Source organism: Mixophyes fleayi, chromosome 2, assembly GCF_038048845.1.
Source record: "Mixophyes fleayi isolate aMixFle1 chromosome 2, aMixFle1.hap1, whole genome shotgun sequence".
In the NCBI taxonomy this organism is placed as follows: domain Eukaryota; kingdom Metazoa; phylum Chordata; class Amphibia; order Anura; family Limnodynastidae; genus Mixophyes; species Mixophyes fleayi.
This window is the reverse complement of record NC_134403.1, coordinates 337,017,710-337,031,888: the sequence shown is the minus strand read 5'-3', so window position 1 is coordinate 337,031,888 and position 14,179 is coordinate 337,017,710. Positions and strand designations below refer to the sequence as shown.

The 14,179-nt window shown below is 41.0% G+C and overlaps 2 protein-coding genes across 3 annotated transcripts in view; one reads left to right on the top strand and one right to left on the bottom strand.

Moving 5' to 3' along the window:
• Nucleotides 1-14,179, bottom strand: part of CMSS1 (cms1 ribosomal small subunit homolog) — a 236,656-nt gene that overhangs the window by 37,590 nt on the left and 184,887 nt on the right. The gene's annotated exons all lie outside the window — the stretch shown is intronic.
• The window catches only part of LOC142139424 (filamin A-interacting protein 1-like), a 107,028-nt gene that overhangs the window by 8,145 nt on the left and 84,704 nt on the right, over nt 1-14,179 (top strand). The window lies entirely within an intron of this gene.

Here is a 14,179-nt window from a genome sequence, read left to right as displayed (position 1 = left end):
CAAAAGCAGAGAAAAATAAAAATCATTATAATCATAATCCTATAGGAACCAATAGGTTTTTAGCATTGATTAGTCTGACGTACATTAAACATTCTTCTCACAAAGTCACCGTCTGTCTAAGCTATCAACTCATGGGACATGCACATTATATAGTGAGAGGCTGTAAACACATTTAGAATGCAAACTGCATTATACAATTTACACCTCTTCCCCAAAAATTCTAATTTATTTTATATGAACTCTACTCTAGAGCTGAACTCTTTGCTTCCGTTTCATATCAAAACTAGATCCATGTTATTGTTCGGTATGTTACATCTTATTTATAGTTACATATGTTGTATACTATGCGCTTTGTGAAAACGATGGAAACTTCTAATAAAAAGTTTATAAAAAAAAAAAAAAAAAGTAAATAAATCAAAGTACATCCAAACCACTTATAACACCAAGAATTCACAGGAAGAGATACATTATCCTTTCTTGTATCTGTATTCAAAATACAGATACAAGAATATATAGTTTTGTATGGCTACTTCTCCATGTCATTTGAATGTAAATAAAGCCTCTTATATTTTTGGTGTTCTTAGTGCTATCATTTTCTATAGGAACAGTATAGTCATCTTATCCATTTTCTTTTATATTACTCAATGGTTTTGTAAGATGTGCAGCTGCTGCTATAATAGTAGGGCTCTTCATATATAAAATGGCTAGTGTTATGTAAATACATACATTATATCAGGGTCTGGATGGGCTGGGGGGCAGGGGGACATCTGCCCCCCCTGGGCCAGTCCCATAGTGGGCTACCTTGGGCTGGAGGACCAACTCCATATTACAGTATATGTATTTGAATACAATGCCATTACAATCCCTTTTGGTGTAATGGTCAAGCGTCCGAATACTTTTGTCCATATAGTGTATCTTTGAGATGAATTGTATGGACACTTACTTTGCACAATTCATAAGCCTAGACAACCATGCAGGAAATCAGAGCATTAGAATGCTCAGAGTTCTGCAGGGGCGGACTGACCATAGACCTTTCCGGGAGTTTGCTACAGAGATCGCCTGATGTTTTTTTTCTGTTTCTTTAATTCTTATTTTTTGTTACCCCATGGAGGCCTGTCCAAACTCACTGTGGGAAGGGTAGAGGGATCGCTGAAGTGAATGACATTCTTATATGTAGGGGTGTGCTGGTGTCAGGGTGAGGATTAGTGATATTCCCTCATGAGTCCATAGCATCAAATGTCTTTTTGTTTACACAATTTAGTAAAAGTTTACAGTTATTTACGTTCATTAAATACTTGGGGTAGAGCAGCATACTTTATAGCCTTTGTTTGTATCTGCTTACCGCGACAGGCTCCGCCTTGTACTGCTATGACTCCGCCTACCACTGCATGTTGCTATAGCTTTGCCTGCTGGTGACCGCTGTGATTATGCATAACTGAGTTAATCCTGCCAACTTTTGTGTTGGCCCTGCCCAGCGTTGATTTGCTCCCGCCCATGTGAGGCCACTTCCAGAATGTTTTCCAGGGCCACTTTGAGTTCCCAATCCGCCCCTGGAGGTCTGTAACTGTAGGCGATATCCATTGTTATGCTACAGCAGTGTTTCCCGACTCCGGATCCTGAGGGACCACTAACAATATGTGGTTTTGGAGTGGTGAGAAACCCTAAATACAGAATTTCGAATAAACCTGTCACATACATGTGGAGGCAGCCATCATTTTGTGGGTTAACCCAATATCCAGGCTTTCAATTTATTAGGTACTAATGAATTAAAAAGCTTCTTATGAATATTGGTTTATACCACAAAATGGCTGCCTCCACTGTGTGTAGGTCCAACCCCATCAATTGTTTTATGGTCGCTGTAAATGATGTGTCAGCTTTATATATCACTGTTAAATCTATGCACACAAGATAATACTGCATCTGAGTCTGACCTCTACTCATGTATTTTTGTATGTATTATTTTGTTTGGTTCATAGCAACCACCATTTCCTTCCTGCCACATTCAGTATAATTATTACATGATCTGTTTAACTATTTCTACTCCTAGTGGAACAATGAGACAACGTTCCCAATAGGACAATGTAGGCCAAGGTCATGCCCCGTTTCACTATCAAAAATTAGAACTGTCTGTAAAAAAAACAATACTATTGGGTGCATCGGGAATATGAAGTCTGTAAATATCAGAATTTCAAGTTAAAGAATACTAGTGGTAAAATACACACAGTTCTGTGTAAATAAAATGGAGAAAAACTCACATATGACACATATAAATTATTCCAGGCTATGATTAGCTATAAAGCCTATTTAGAAATTCAAAAACACACTTACCCAAAATACTGTGAACATATGGACCCGACAAAATCAAGAAGAAAGTGGTGATGAACTAGATATAATAAATTTACCAGTTAAGTTACTAGAGCAATATTTAATATTGCCATAAACCGTTAAATTATCTTGTTATGTGTTTCGGGAAACTGACTGAAAGCTTGAGGTCTGTCTCTAAACGTGCCCATTACTTGTTTGTCTCAGCTGCCTATGTTATCCTGCCAAATCCCAATGGCTACATAGTTAAATTACCATGTAATCATCGGATCTATTAATGCAGAAGATTGAAACTGTTATATGCAAAATGTATTTGGATGCACTGTTGGAGCAGTAAAGACACATACTTGACAACTTTTCATGGATGCTGTCCGGGAGGGGGTTCCTTGAAGGGGCGTGTCCACGCGAATTTGCGTTGATAGGCACCGCCCCTGTCAATCTTTGACAATTTCAGCCAATCGCAGCAGGGGGCGGGGCCATGATGACGTGTTTAACCCCGCTCCCATCCACTTCACCAACGGAGATAGCTGGATCCGGGAAGTTTGCCTGCTTTTTCGGGAGTTCGGGAAAATTAGGGAGTCTCACGGACATTCTGGGAGAGTAGGCAGCTATGAGTAAAGAACACATTTTGTTTTTGGCGTTTGTAAAAGAAATAGAGGAGGATTTACTAAAGTAAATTTTTGGCAGCTTTGCAGATCTGAGTTCCTGTTAATCAGAGTGTAACAGGATTTGTTTGTGGCGCGTAGCCTGGACTCTCAAGATGGCAGTCACATCTTCCCTCAGCTCTGTCTGAACCCCTGTGAATTCATCCTTCCTGGTTTCCCTAAGCCACCTTCTGACCCCCTTACCCTCACCGCATCTCTCCTCACCGGGCTGAGTCTATCAGGGATGAAGAGTGCGCTATACTTGCGCTCGGTTCCGCACTCCCTAGGACACCATTTCTCCTTGCAACTGACACTACCCAGGTGGTTGGAATCTGCAGCTGTCTTCCCCAACCTGACCACCCTTCTCGCTGTGCGGCCTGACATCTCCACCCCTCCGTGTGCCACCTTCCACCTGAGGACCCACGATACATTCCTCTCCGGCATCAGGACAGGAGGTCTTTATTCTTCAACCCCAGCATGCCGCCATCTTCCATAGTTTAGGCACTCCACTATTCACCTTGTGGGAGTGCTCCTACTTAACCACCCACCAGCTCTGCGGCATAAGAAGCCTCACATTCGCTCAATTGGTGAGTCCCTCTCAAAGGGGGATTTACACTGTTCTCCCCCATTAGTGTATCCGCCATCTACACTCTCCCATGAGCCCTCTCCATTTTGAGACTTCTTTCTCTATTCTGGTGACACTTTGAATCACAGCTCTAGCTGGAAGTCATACAATTGTATAAGTCACAACAAAATCTAATATCCAAAAGGATTTCAATTGGACACTGACCTAGAATTATGGTTCAGATTTTCTATTATACCGCTAACTGACCCAATCTGGAGTCACAATATTAGTGTCAATTCAATACATTATATTTCTGTTCATGCTTGGGGAGAGAGTTGCTCTTACTACCCGTAAATTATTGTATAATAATTTATTACTGAAAGCATCGCAAAAGAAAAAAAGGAAGCACAAACAGACTCCCTAATCAATACATACCACACATCCAAACAGACACTTCTAAAATTAAAACATTTAATAACATAAAAACATATATAAAAAAGTTCACCTTGTTTAGTAGAAACAGGTAAAATAATAAATTGTCTTCAGAATGATAGATACAATAAATGGTGCCAGTGGTGCACACAATGGAGCTCATTCACTCATAATCTCATATCATAGCACGGTGGCTCAGTGGTTAGCACTTCTGCCTCACAGCACTGGGGTCATGAGTTCAATTCCCGACCATGGCCTTATCCGTGAGGAGTATGTTTGCGTGGGTTTCCTCCGGGTGCTCCGGTTTCCTCCCACACTCCAAAAAACATACTGGTAGGTTAATTGGCCGCTAACAAATTGCCCCTAGTCTGTATGTCTGTCTGTGTGTGTTGTTCTGTGTCTGTCTGTGTGTGTATATTAGGGAAATTAGACTGTAAGCCCCAATGGGGCAGGGACTGATGTGAGTGAGTTCTCTGTACAGCGCTGCGGAATTAGTGGCGCTATATAAATAAATGGTAATAATAATAATAATCTCACTTCATCCAGAAGTATATACGCGACTTAGGTCAAACTGCTGCTTCTGGGACTAATAATAGTCAAAGTCCGACACAGTATGCAGCAGGTGAAATATTCAGCCACCCAAAATGGCTCTTAATTCAGTCTCACCTACAGGGGCAAATAAGACACACTAATCTAGTCTGTTACCTCACACAGCAGATGATACAACCGTGTATACCATTCAACTTCAGGACCCGGGGCCTCTCGTTCCAGCTTGTACAATGCAATCTATCAATCACTACCATTCAGGCTGGTTCTTTTTATACCTTGCTTTCACTCCTCTTATGCGTTTTTCCGCACATCATTCCTGCGGTTTTCTCAGAGATACAAAATTAACAACGGGACTTGCTTTTAACCCATGATCGGCCAATCAGATTTTTTTTTACCACAGGTTACAGGTGGTATAATCCGTTATCAACTATAAAATAAAATAAAACTCGCAAAGTGGCTACATGTGTCTTAAAACCAGTAGGACAATTTGGATGGTGGTATAATAAAATACACATAAGTTTTTTTCAATTGTATAAGTGTTTTCAGCCACTTCCTAGATTTCTTCTCTGAAACACACAGATTTAATACTCCTAATTGTTGTCTCAATGAGCTAGTGCATTGTTTTATCCCTGTCACTTGGATATTTAATACTCCTCATTCTGAAGAAGATAATCTACTTGTCGTGTCGCCACACACATCATCTGTCTACATATTTCAGTATACTACCCATAACGCAATCCCGGGAGCGGGGTCTCTCTATCTTCGCAGAAAGTACTTTCTCCATTCAGTTCTATTTGCTTATTCCATAATCAACCTTTTGTCTACTGCCTACCTACCTATGGCTCAAAGACAGAAAAAACTCACCCAATCGCAAACTCCCAGTATGTTCTCTAGGAATGGGAACACTGGACCACCCCCACAGCAAACTCAGGATCCTCCAGGTCACCACTCAGACTCCACAACCGACTGGCATTATGACACAGAGTAAAGCCACCATCCAATCTGAATTCTGCACTCTGAAAGGAAGACAGATGAGATCTGCGCCTTTCAAGCTCAAACAGATCAGGATTTTGCCAGAACAAAAGAACTGCTCACGCCACAAAAATCTGAAAATTAAAGATATGCCTAAGACTGTCTCTTCAGAAGACCTTCCCATCTGCCTGCAAGGTTTCATCAAAGCACTGGTTCCAGACCTGACCACTTCTGATTTATTGCTGGACCGTGCACACCGTGCCCCTTGACCTAACCCTCAACCAACCATGCCTCCGCGAGATGTGATGGTGCGCTTACATTACTACACTGTGAAGGAGAAACTTCTCCTTGAAGCATTAAATGTCAAATCTATTTTTCACTCCGGGACAAACCCTCTCATTTTTCAAGACCACTCATCCACCACTGTAAAGAAAAGAAGAGCCATTTCTGAAGTCACAAAATTCCTCAGATCCTTAGATATTTGTTACAGGTGGGGATTTTCCATTCAACTTATCTCCATCCAACTAACACAGGGGTCAGGGAACTTTTTTACCTTTTACCCCAAAATATATTAGATATGCCGACATTGCCCCCTTGATTTGAAAGGAAGGAAATCATATATTATTAATTATTTGAATTAAAAATGTTATTGAATCTATTCAAAATTTCTTTGAAAGCTTCAACTTCAAAACTTCAGGTTTTGGAGAAATGATGTTGCTTCATTTTTGATACGAGAGCATCAATATTGGGGCATTTTGATGTCAGAGCAATTTGGATAGTCTTCAGCGTCCAATCGATTTCTCTGCTTTGTTTTTATGTTCGTCAGAGTGGAAAATCCTTGCTCGCAAAGGTATGTTGTTGCAAAAGGCAGCAACTTTTTGACTGCCTCCTCATGTGTAATTTTGAATGCCTTTGTAGCTGTTGATATCCAAAAATATGACAGATCTGCTTTGTTTTCAAATGCAATATGTGCTTCATTATTGCATCGAAGCTCAAGAAGTGCCTCTGCCAACTCTTGAGGCTCTTCTGGTACAACAGCAATTTCACATTTAAAGGGGTCTACAATCCAACTGACAGCATGTGAATCTGCAGCATTACCCCCAGGAATTTCATTTTTACCCCATTTTGGGTAATTTACCCCTGTTCCCTGACCACTGAACTAACAGAACAATCTTTGTAAAAACATCCGACTAAGGCCTGAATCTGCTGCAGAAATTGAAGCTCGCTGAGCCCTCTACCTCTTTGTTGGCCTCCTCCAGGAAACGGCCCCAGACTGCATAGTGGTCCTTGGCTTAATTGTTCTCTCTGACACATTGACTTTTATGCAGTAGAGCCCTACCGTTATTCTGTTTGTTTCCCCAGCGTCTACTCATTTTACACTAACCAACTTGCAGGATTTTATTCGGACCATATTATAATGATTGGGTTTCCATCTGACTGAGGCTTCTTTTTATGTTTTTATATGCTATAACTATATACCTCCTTTTAAGGCTTGCAACTAGCATGTTTATATCTCTTGCAAGGGGCACTTGACTCATCCATGTGACCTACCTCCTGTCTCCCCATGGTTACGCATGGCGGGGGCTCCTGGAATTTACTGTTACATTGTCAATGTGGTTGTTGTTACCTATATGTTTCAATTGTTCTTGTTCACTTTTTTCACCTTCATATACTTTAATTACACTGTTTGGGCTCACTCCCCTTCTCCTACTCTCCGACAAGTACTTTTTCATGCACCCTATTACTTCCCCACTCCCATTGTTTTTCCAATACATTGTTTAGCTTTATTACTTGGATTTCCAGACCACCCCCCTTATTTCCGGTAGCAATCTTTTACCATTAACTCAACTGGACTCGTTTCCCTACCAGGAGACTTGTCTCCATTTCTCACCTTTACTTTTTTTCCTTACAAAATCCCTGACCTTTTTGCATTCCCATAACTTCCATGACCCTTAAGATCCTAGCTTTACATGTTAACGGCCTCAAAAATCACACTAAACATACAATGGCCCTACAACATATTAAACAGCAATCTGCAGATACAATTGTATTCCAGGAGACACATTTCAAAATCCCTCACAATTGAACTGTAAAACTTTTAAAAAACTGGTAAGATCTTGCAATGGCTACAAAAGAAGTTTTATGAAAGGGGAGATCGGGAAGACAAACTTATGAGAGTTGAGATCAAAAATGGAACTCCTGATGGCTGCCTGCTTTCCCCTTTGAAAACTGTGACAAAATCCTGACATCTCGCTCACAAAATATCATTATATGTCGACAACATAAGCCTAACACCAATCCACTTGTTTCTCTTCCAAACCTCCTTGAAGATTTAGCCTTCTTCGATGACCTGTCTAATTATAACATGAACTTAAGTGGAAGAGGTATATGGGGGAGACATTCGAACTGGACAACTGGGATAATATTAGGCTTAATCTCTCTAATACCTCAATCTGCCTTAAGATTAGTGAGACTGCTAATAAGTTATACTACTGCTGGTACCTTGTCCTCCAAAAGCTCCATATTACTGAAGGAAATACCTGCCTTCCCCGACTCCTTGTCTTATTCCTTACTACCCCACCATATTCCAGATAGCCCTAAACACACCCAGAAACTGATCACCCACAGTCTTAATGCCCTGTCCTTTAAAAATACAGAACCACCTTCCACTCTTTCCATTATTAATCGGATCTGGCAGGTCTACCGCTTGGAATTTATCATACATAATGCTCCAAATACATTTGTTTGCACCTGGAGTCCTTGGACTGAGTAGAACAAGGCTGTCATTCCATTAAATGATTAAATTACCTTCTCTGTTCTTCAAATCTTCGTTTCTGTACAGGCAAGCCGAATTAAAGCAATCTTAAAAGATGCAGTTTACAATTAATTAAATCAGATTTAAACCTACATATTATAAACATGTTTGATATATTGTAGACAAGTTTGTTTGAACAGCGCTGTCTCCCTTTCCTTCACTGTCAAAAGCCTTGTTTACCCAGAAAGATATTCAGAAGCTGGTAGCTGCCACATAACTAAGAAATTACATCCTACATACCGGACTTGGAACACTTGACTGATGCCCTTTGCTCCAACGTCCTTACTCAAACAGAAAATAAATACATTAAAAAGTATAATGGCAATAGCAAATTAATGCTGGGCATCAACTGATTTTCCGGGTTGGGTACTGTTTTACGAAGCTGGATATCCTGACACTACTTACCCCGGCAGGATTATAGCCAAGATAGCAATCCCGACTCACTGTAAACACAGGCAGCTTGAAAGGCAGACTTCACTAAATTGCGGCAGCTGAAAAGGCCGGCAGCGTCTGATGACGTCAGAATGAAGAGACACACTGTCATCTGAGCTCTTAAAGTACTAATTTAAAGAGGCTCCACCTGTACAAGGTTCTTTACTAAGCCATGTACATTGTACAGGTGGCGCCTCCTTAAATTAGTACCATAAGAGCTCGGATGACAGTGTGTCTCTTCATTCTGACGTCATTGGACTCTGCCGGCCTTTTCAGCTGCCGCAATTTAGTGAAGTCTGCCTTTCAAGCTGCCTGTGTTTCCAGTGAGTCGGCGATACATTGTTCGCTGTAATCCTGCCGGGGTAAGTAGTGTCGGGATATCCAGCATCGTAAGAGTGACTAACACTGGATTTTCCAGCCAGATTCATCAAACTTTGTTTGATCTTGGTTGGGTTTGGTAATCCGTTATAAATGGTAAACTTGATCATCTTTAAATCTTAAAATGTTAATAATACACAGGATGTCTTTTTTAAAGCTAATAAGTGGATTAAAAACATGAACTTGTAACACCTATATAATAATAGTACAACCAAAAGAAAAGAGGGACAATAACTTTTGAATCCAAAATACAACACATCAAGAAGAAAGCATTACATATATGTGTATAACAATGTGGGAGAGATGTAATGTCCACAACATATAAAGATGAGCTTGCAGCCTGACACTAACATCTGGAATGCTCCTTGTCTGCCAACAGGGGGCAGCAATTTATGCCACAGCTTTGATATAAGATGAGTAATATTCTTCCTAATAGTGATTATGTTCTTAGTAACTAATGCTAGAAGGAAGCAATATTATATTATATATAATTCTAATATCCCACTTCCTCACTATACATGTAAACTCACCTTTCTGACTGATAATATAACAATAACAGTGATTAGTAGACGCCTGATCCCAATGATAGAAGACACAATTACTTGTATAGGGAAGGCATTGTCACAATCAGACATCAAGCTTAAGATCATATCCCTTTGCTGCATAAGGTTTTGCCAGCTCCTGAGATTTCAATCTATATTTATTTTGACATGGATTCAAAATCCGCATGTGTAATTTTGGCTGTGGTCCCGCTACATGCTTGTCCTGCTGTAGAATATGTGGAGATTAGAATGTGTTAGTGACACTGCCCTTTCCGAAGGTTAGAACCAGGAAAAGCTCTGTTCTCAAGTGATTAATAATGCCGGCCTCAGCTGGTCTGTGAAACTGATGTTCCTATAAGTGGCACTATGCCACATGAAATAAACTCTATTATTATCTCATGAAATCCTCACCCTGGGGTTCTGAAAGGGGTTCTGTACGCTGATAGACACATATACAGTCTTACACCAGCTTTAGAGCAGAGCTCATCCTTCTGTATAATCAAACATATTAAATATAGTCTACATTTTCTGCTTCTTATAGGTGTAAAGTTGGTACTTTTTGTAGTCGAACAGTAATGTAATGAAAGCGATCTTTTACACTTCTTCCCTGTATGATGGCTGTAGCTAATTGTCTGACAGAAAAGTGTGGGCAAAAGCATTCTTCACAAAGTTCTTAATGACTGGTATGAATTGCACTTCTGTATACACTTCTACAGTCAGCTCACATCTGTACTTCTGGTGCAGCCCTTGTGCTGGGGGAGATTATGGACTTTGCACACTTACAAAGAGAATGTACATAAACTCATGTTTTATATTCCCTATTCTATGTGTACATGTGTGGTGCATTCATACCCCAGCGGTTACTAAATTGATGTAATACAGAGCTGCCCACATATCAGATGGCCACAGGTTTACATCTCACCTCTGCAGACATCTGGATACATATCATAAAACACAGCTACAAACCCTAAAATGTATTAAACCATCTACTAATATAAAAGTCAGATGATATTATCAATACAGTTACCACACAGTCACCGTTGTGGAATTAAGCCCATACAGATGTACAGAACAGACCCAAAGGAGGGACAGCTTGTCAGGAAAGAATGAGAGGGGATCTGGGGCCCAGGAGGAACAGCAGGAGAGCGGTGTCCTCCAAGCTAGTTTCATGATACAGTATTTGCAGATTGGTGGAATTAAGTCCAGGAACCATAATAGGGAACAATAGTAGCATTATTGTTTCTGTGTGCAAAATATAGCTAATAATTAAAGAGTCTATAGTAAGGGGCTGGCTATAAGACCAGTACGACAGAGTGCGGCAGTTCTATAAAGGGTGAGCACAGACGAGATTGTCCTGTGCAGTGACACCTGAATACCGCTCTGATGAATATAACGTACATGGAAGATCTCTCTCATATACTCAGCTATCTGGCTTATGACAGAGAACATATATCCAACCAAGTTTAATACAGTAGAGAACCACTAAAGTTCTTACACTAATTCATATTTGAATTTTCTCAAATATATGATATTTTTGACCTTTTAACATTATCATAATTGTACTTTTCTAGCTTTCAAAATATTCTATCTTCAATTGTACAACGGTTGGTAAAAGCAAAACAACCTTACGAAGAGAATTACTTAGGGACCATACGGACGTAAAATATCTGTCTATGGTTTCATCGGCCACGCAACACGCTGAACGGCTAATGTTGTCTATGTCATTCCCGGCCTTGCCGTGCTGCACTCCCAGAACTCAGCAGGTTGTATCATTTCAGATGCTTTTGTTGATGTAATGGTGCAAGAGTCTTCCGTTATTTCATATTCATACCTCCCAACATTAACTTCTCTGTAATCATGACAGAGGCATGGCTACCTCATGGTGGGGGCATGAGCACCTCATGGTGGGGGCATGACCATCTCATGGTGGGGGCATGACCACCTCATGGTGGGGGCATGGTCACACCATCCTGTGGAGTGCTAGGTCCCCCAAAACACCACTGCACTGGTAGTGACAGCACCCACGCACAGCTGGTCTCCCATGCAGAGCACTGGTAAGCAGAGTGACTGCCCCAACATTACCAGCAGCCGATGCGGCGGCAGGACAGTCCCCTAGAATCTGGACTGTCAGGCCTAAATCAGGCCAGTTGGGAGATATGCACATTGTACCGAGCATTAATCATACCCCTCTTCCCCAGCCACACTTTCCTATTCACATAGATATTATTTGCTGTTCTATTCTGTGCATGGATCTCATATGTGGCCCGTGAGATCTCAGGAGAACTGCATAGTATATCTGTAGTGAGCCACATACTGAAACACTAACTGTATCCCTTATAATCCAGAGAACAAATGCGTAAAATGTTTTCCATATGAGATCAAAGCACCTGCAGTGTGTGCTCATTCACTTCAAGCAACAAGTTAATCTAGGATTTGTCCGTCATGGGACAAATAGAAACATCATCTCTACAACTAGGAAGATGCCCAGTGGGGGAAAGTGCATTCTATTTACTAATGATCACAGGTGAGCCACTTAATGGATGACGCAGCAAGTACAAGACAACATGGCGACCTAACGCTTCCTTTCTTTGTCTAACTAGCAGTAGTTAGATCACAGACATGTGCTGATTGCTCGATATGAGTTACTGCACTTCCTTACAACAGTACATAGAATCATTTTTACATCTGACCTAATGTCCTTGCAATTATTAAAAAGATAAAACACAAGATATCAAATATAAAATAACGTAGTTGTTAGGAACCCCTCTAGCCGGTACAGCACAACCCGGAGTCTGCTCTGCCAGTCAGGTGTACACTGGAGCCCCTAGTGGTGGGGACAGACTTGGCCGCAGACTAGCAGAGGGTTGTAAAGTGCGTACCGACTAGGGAGAACCCAGGAAAGTGGAGTAGAGTCCAGGCAGGGGTCGAGGGCCGGCAGCAGACAGAGAATCCAATACACAAGCCGGGTTCAAGGGTCACAGGCACGGTAGCTAGGTCCAGTTACAGGCAAGAAGGTCAGGGTCACGAGAAACACGAGCAAGGTCCAAATCCAGGCAAGGGGTCATACACGAACAATCCAACACGATATCCAAAGGACAGAACAAGGCAGGAAGCAGGTCAGCACACTAGCAAGCAGGAACTATAACCGGCAGTGAGGCTACAGACCTCACTGCCCTAAATACTGGCTGCCACCAATCAAAGCCCAGATCTGTAAAGGCCCACAGGGGCTAGTAATCACTGGGCCAAGCCCCCTTCATCAATCAGCCCACAGGCTGCCTATTGCGCGCATGCGCCCGGTTTCCAGCACAGCCGGGACGCAGCGCTATAGAAGAAGCGTCCGGCCGGAAGGAAGCGGAGATGACTTCCCGGTCGTCAAGGTGATGGCCGGGAAGCCAGAAGCGAGCCGCGGCGGCTGTGAGAACCGCCACGGCTCGTGACAGTAGTGTAATAAACTAGAAAAGAATAACATCCTCCAAATTCCTAAACATATAAATATGACCTAAATTGGGAAAAATAAGTAGTGTTTGATTATATGTTGTGCAGTCATACTAGATTTTAGTACACAAGAGCAACAATTATAGCTATCGTTAGATGTTCTTAACCAAATTTACCAAATAGTGCAGTGATCTTAATGTCAGTAGAGACTATAAACTGTCATTAGGCAACCTAATATCTTAATATGTGTCCATTTTTTGCGGACACGTGCATGGACTCTATGGGGATATTTGTAATAGAAATGCAGTGTACTTCTGGAATACAATCACATAGATAAGACCGTTCCATAAGCAAAAGAACATATTAATCAGTGATTCTGGCTTCAAATAGCCAAGTGTTTGCCAATTATTTGGAAAGAAGAAAATAAAGTAACAGGTTTTTTTTTTAACTCTCGTGACTGTCATGTAGCCAGGATCTGTCGTCTACCAAGCACAGCTAGAAAAATTGGCCGCGCATTAAGAAAAACCTACTGCTTTTAAACTTGTAAAACACCAAACTTTTCCAGGAACTTGCAAAATTCTGCAGCTTATTTTAGAAACAAATTGCTTTAATTTTTTTTTTTTTTTTAAATCCCAGGAAGGACTGGAGCCAGTATTTTGTTTTTGGAAAACAACATAGAAAGCCGATCTCTGGAGCCTCATTTTTCACCAGGCTTCAGCTTAACCTGTTGTGAATAAACAATGAGGCCACTTAATAGTGTGTTGCTATTTTGAAAAACATTGTGCGGAGAGCATGACATGTTCATTGCAACTGTATGTTTAACATGGTTATTATGTGAATCACAAAGCACCACAAGGTCTCTAAATTTATATATAAATACCACAGGACATAAATGCTTCACCTGCAAACGTATTAGAGACTAACTCCGATTAATGCTCCTCTGGCTTCCTGTTCATATTGTCCCATTTTGACCTTGTCGCTTAAAATGGACGTTATGCAAAGAAGCTAAACAAATCATGTTGTACATCTCTATACTTTTATTATGTGCGTCTTATTGTGTATCCGGGAAATATGTGTTTCAATAGCAGCATAT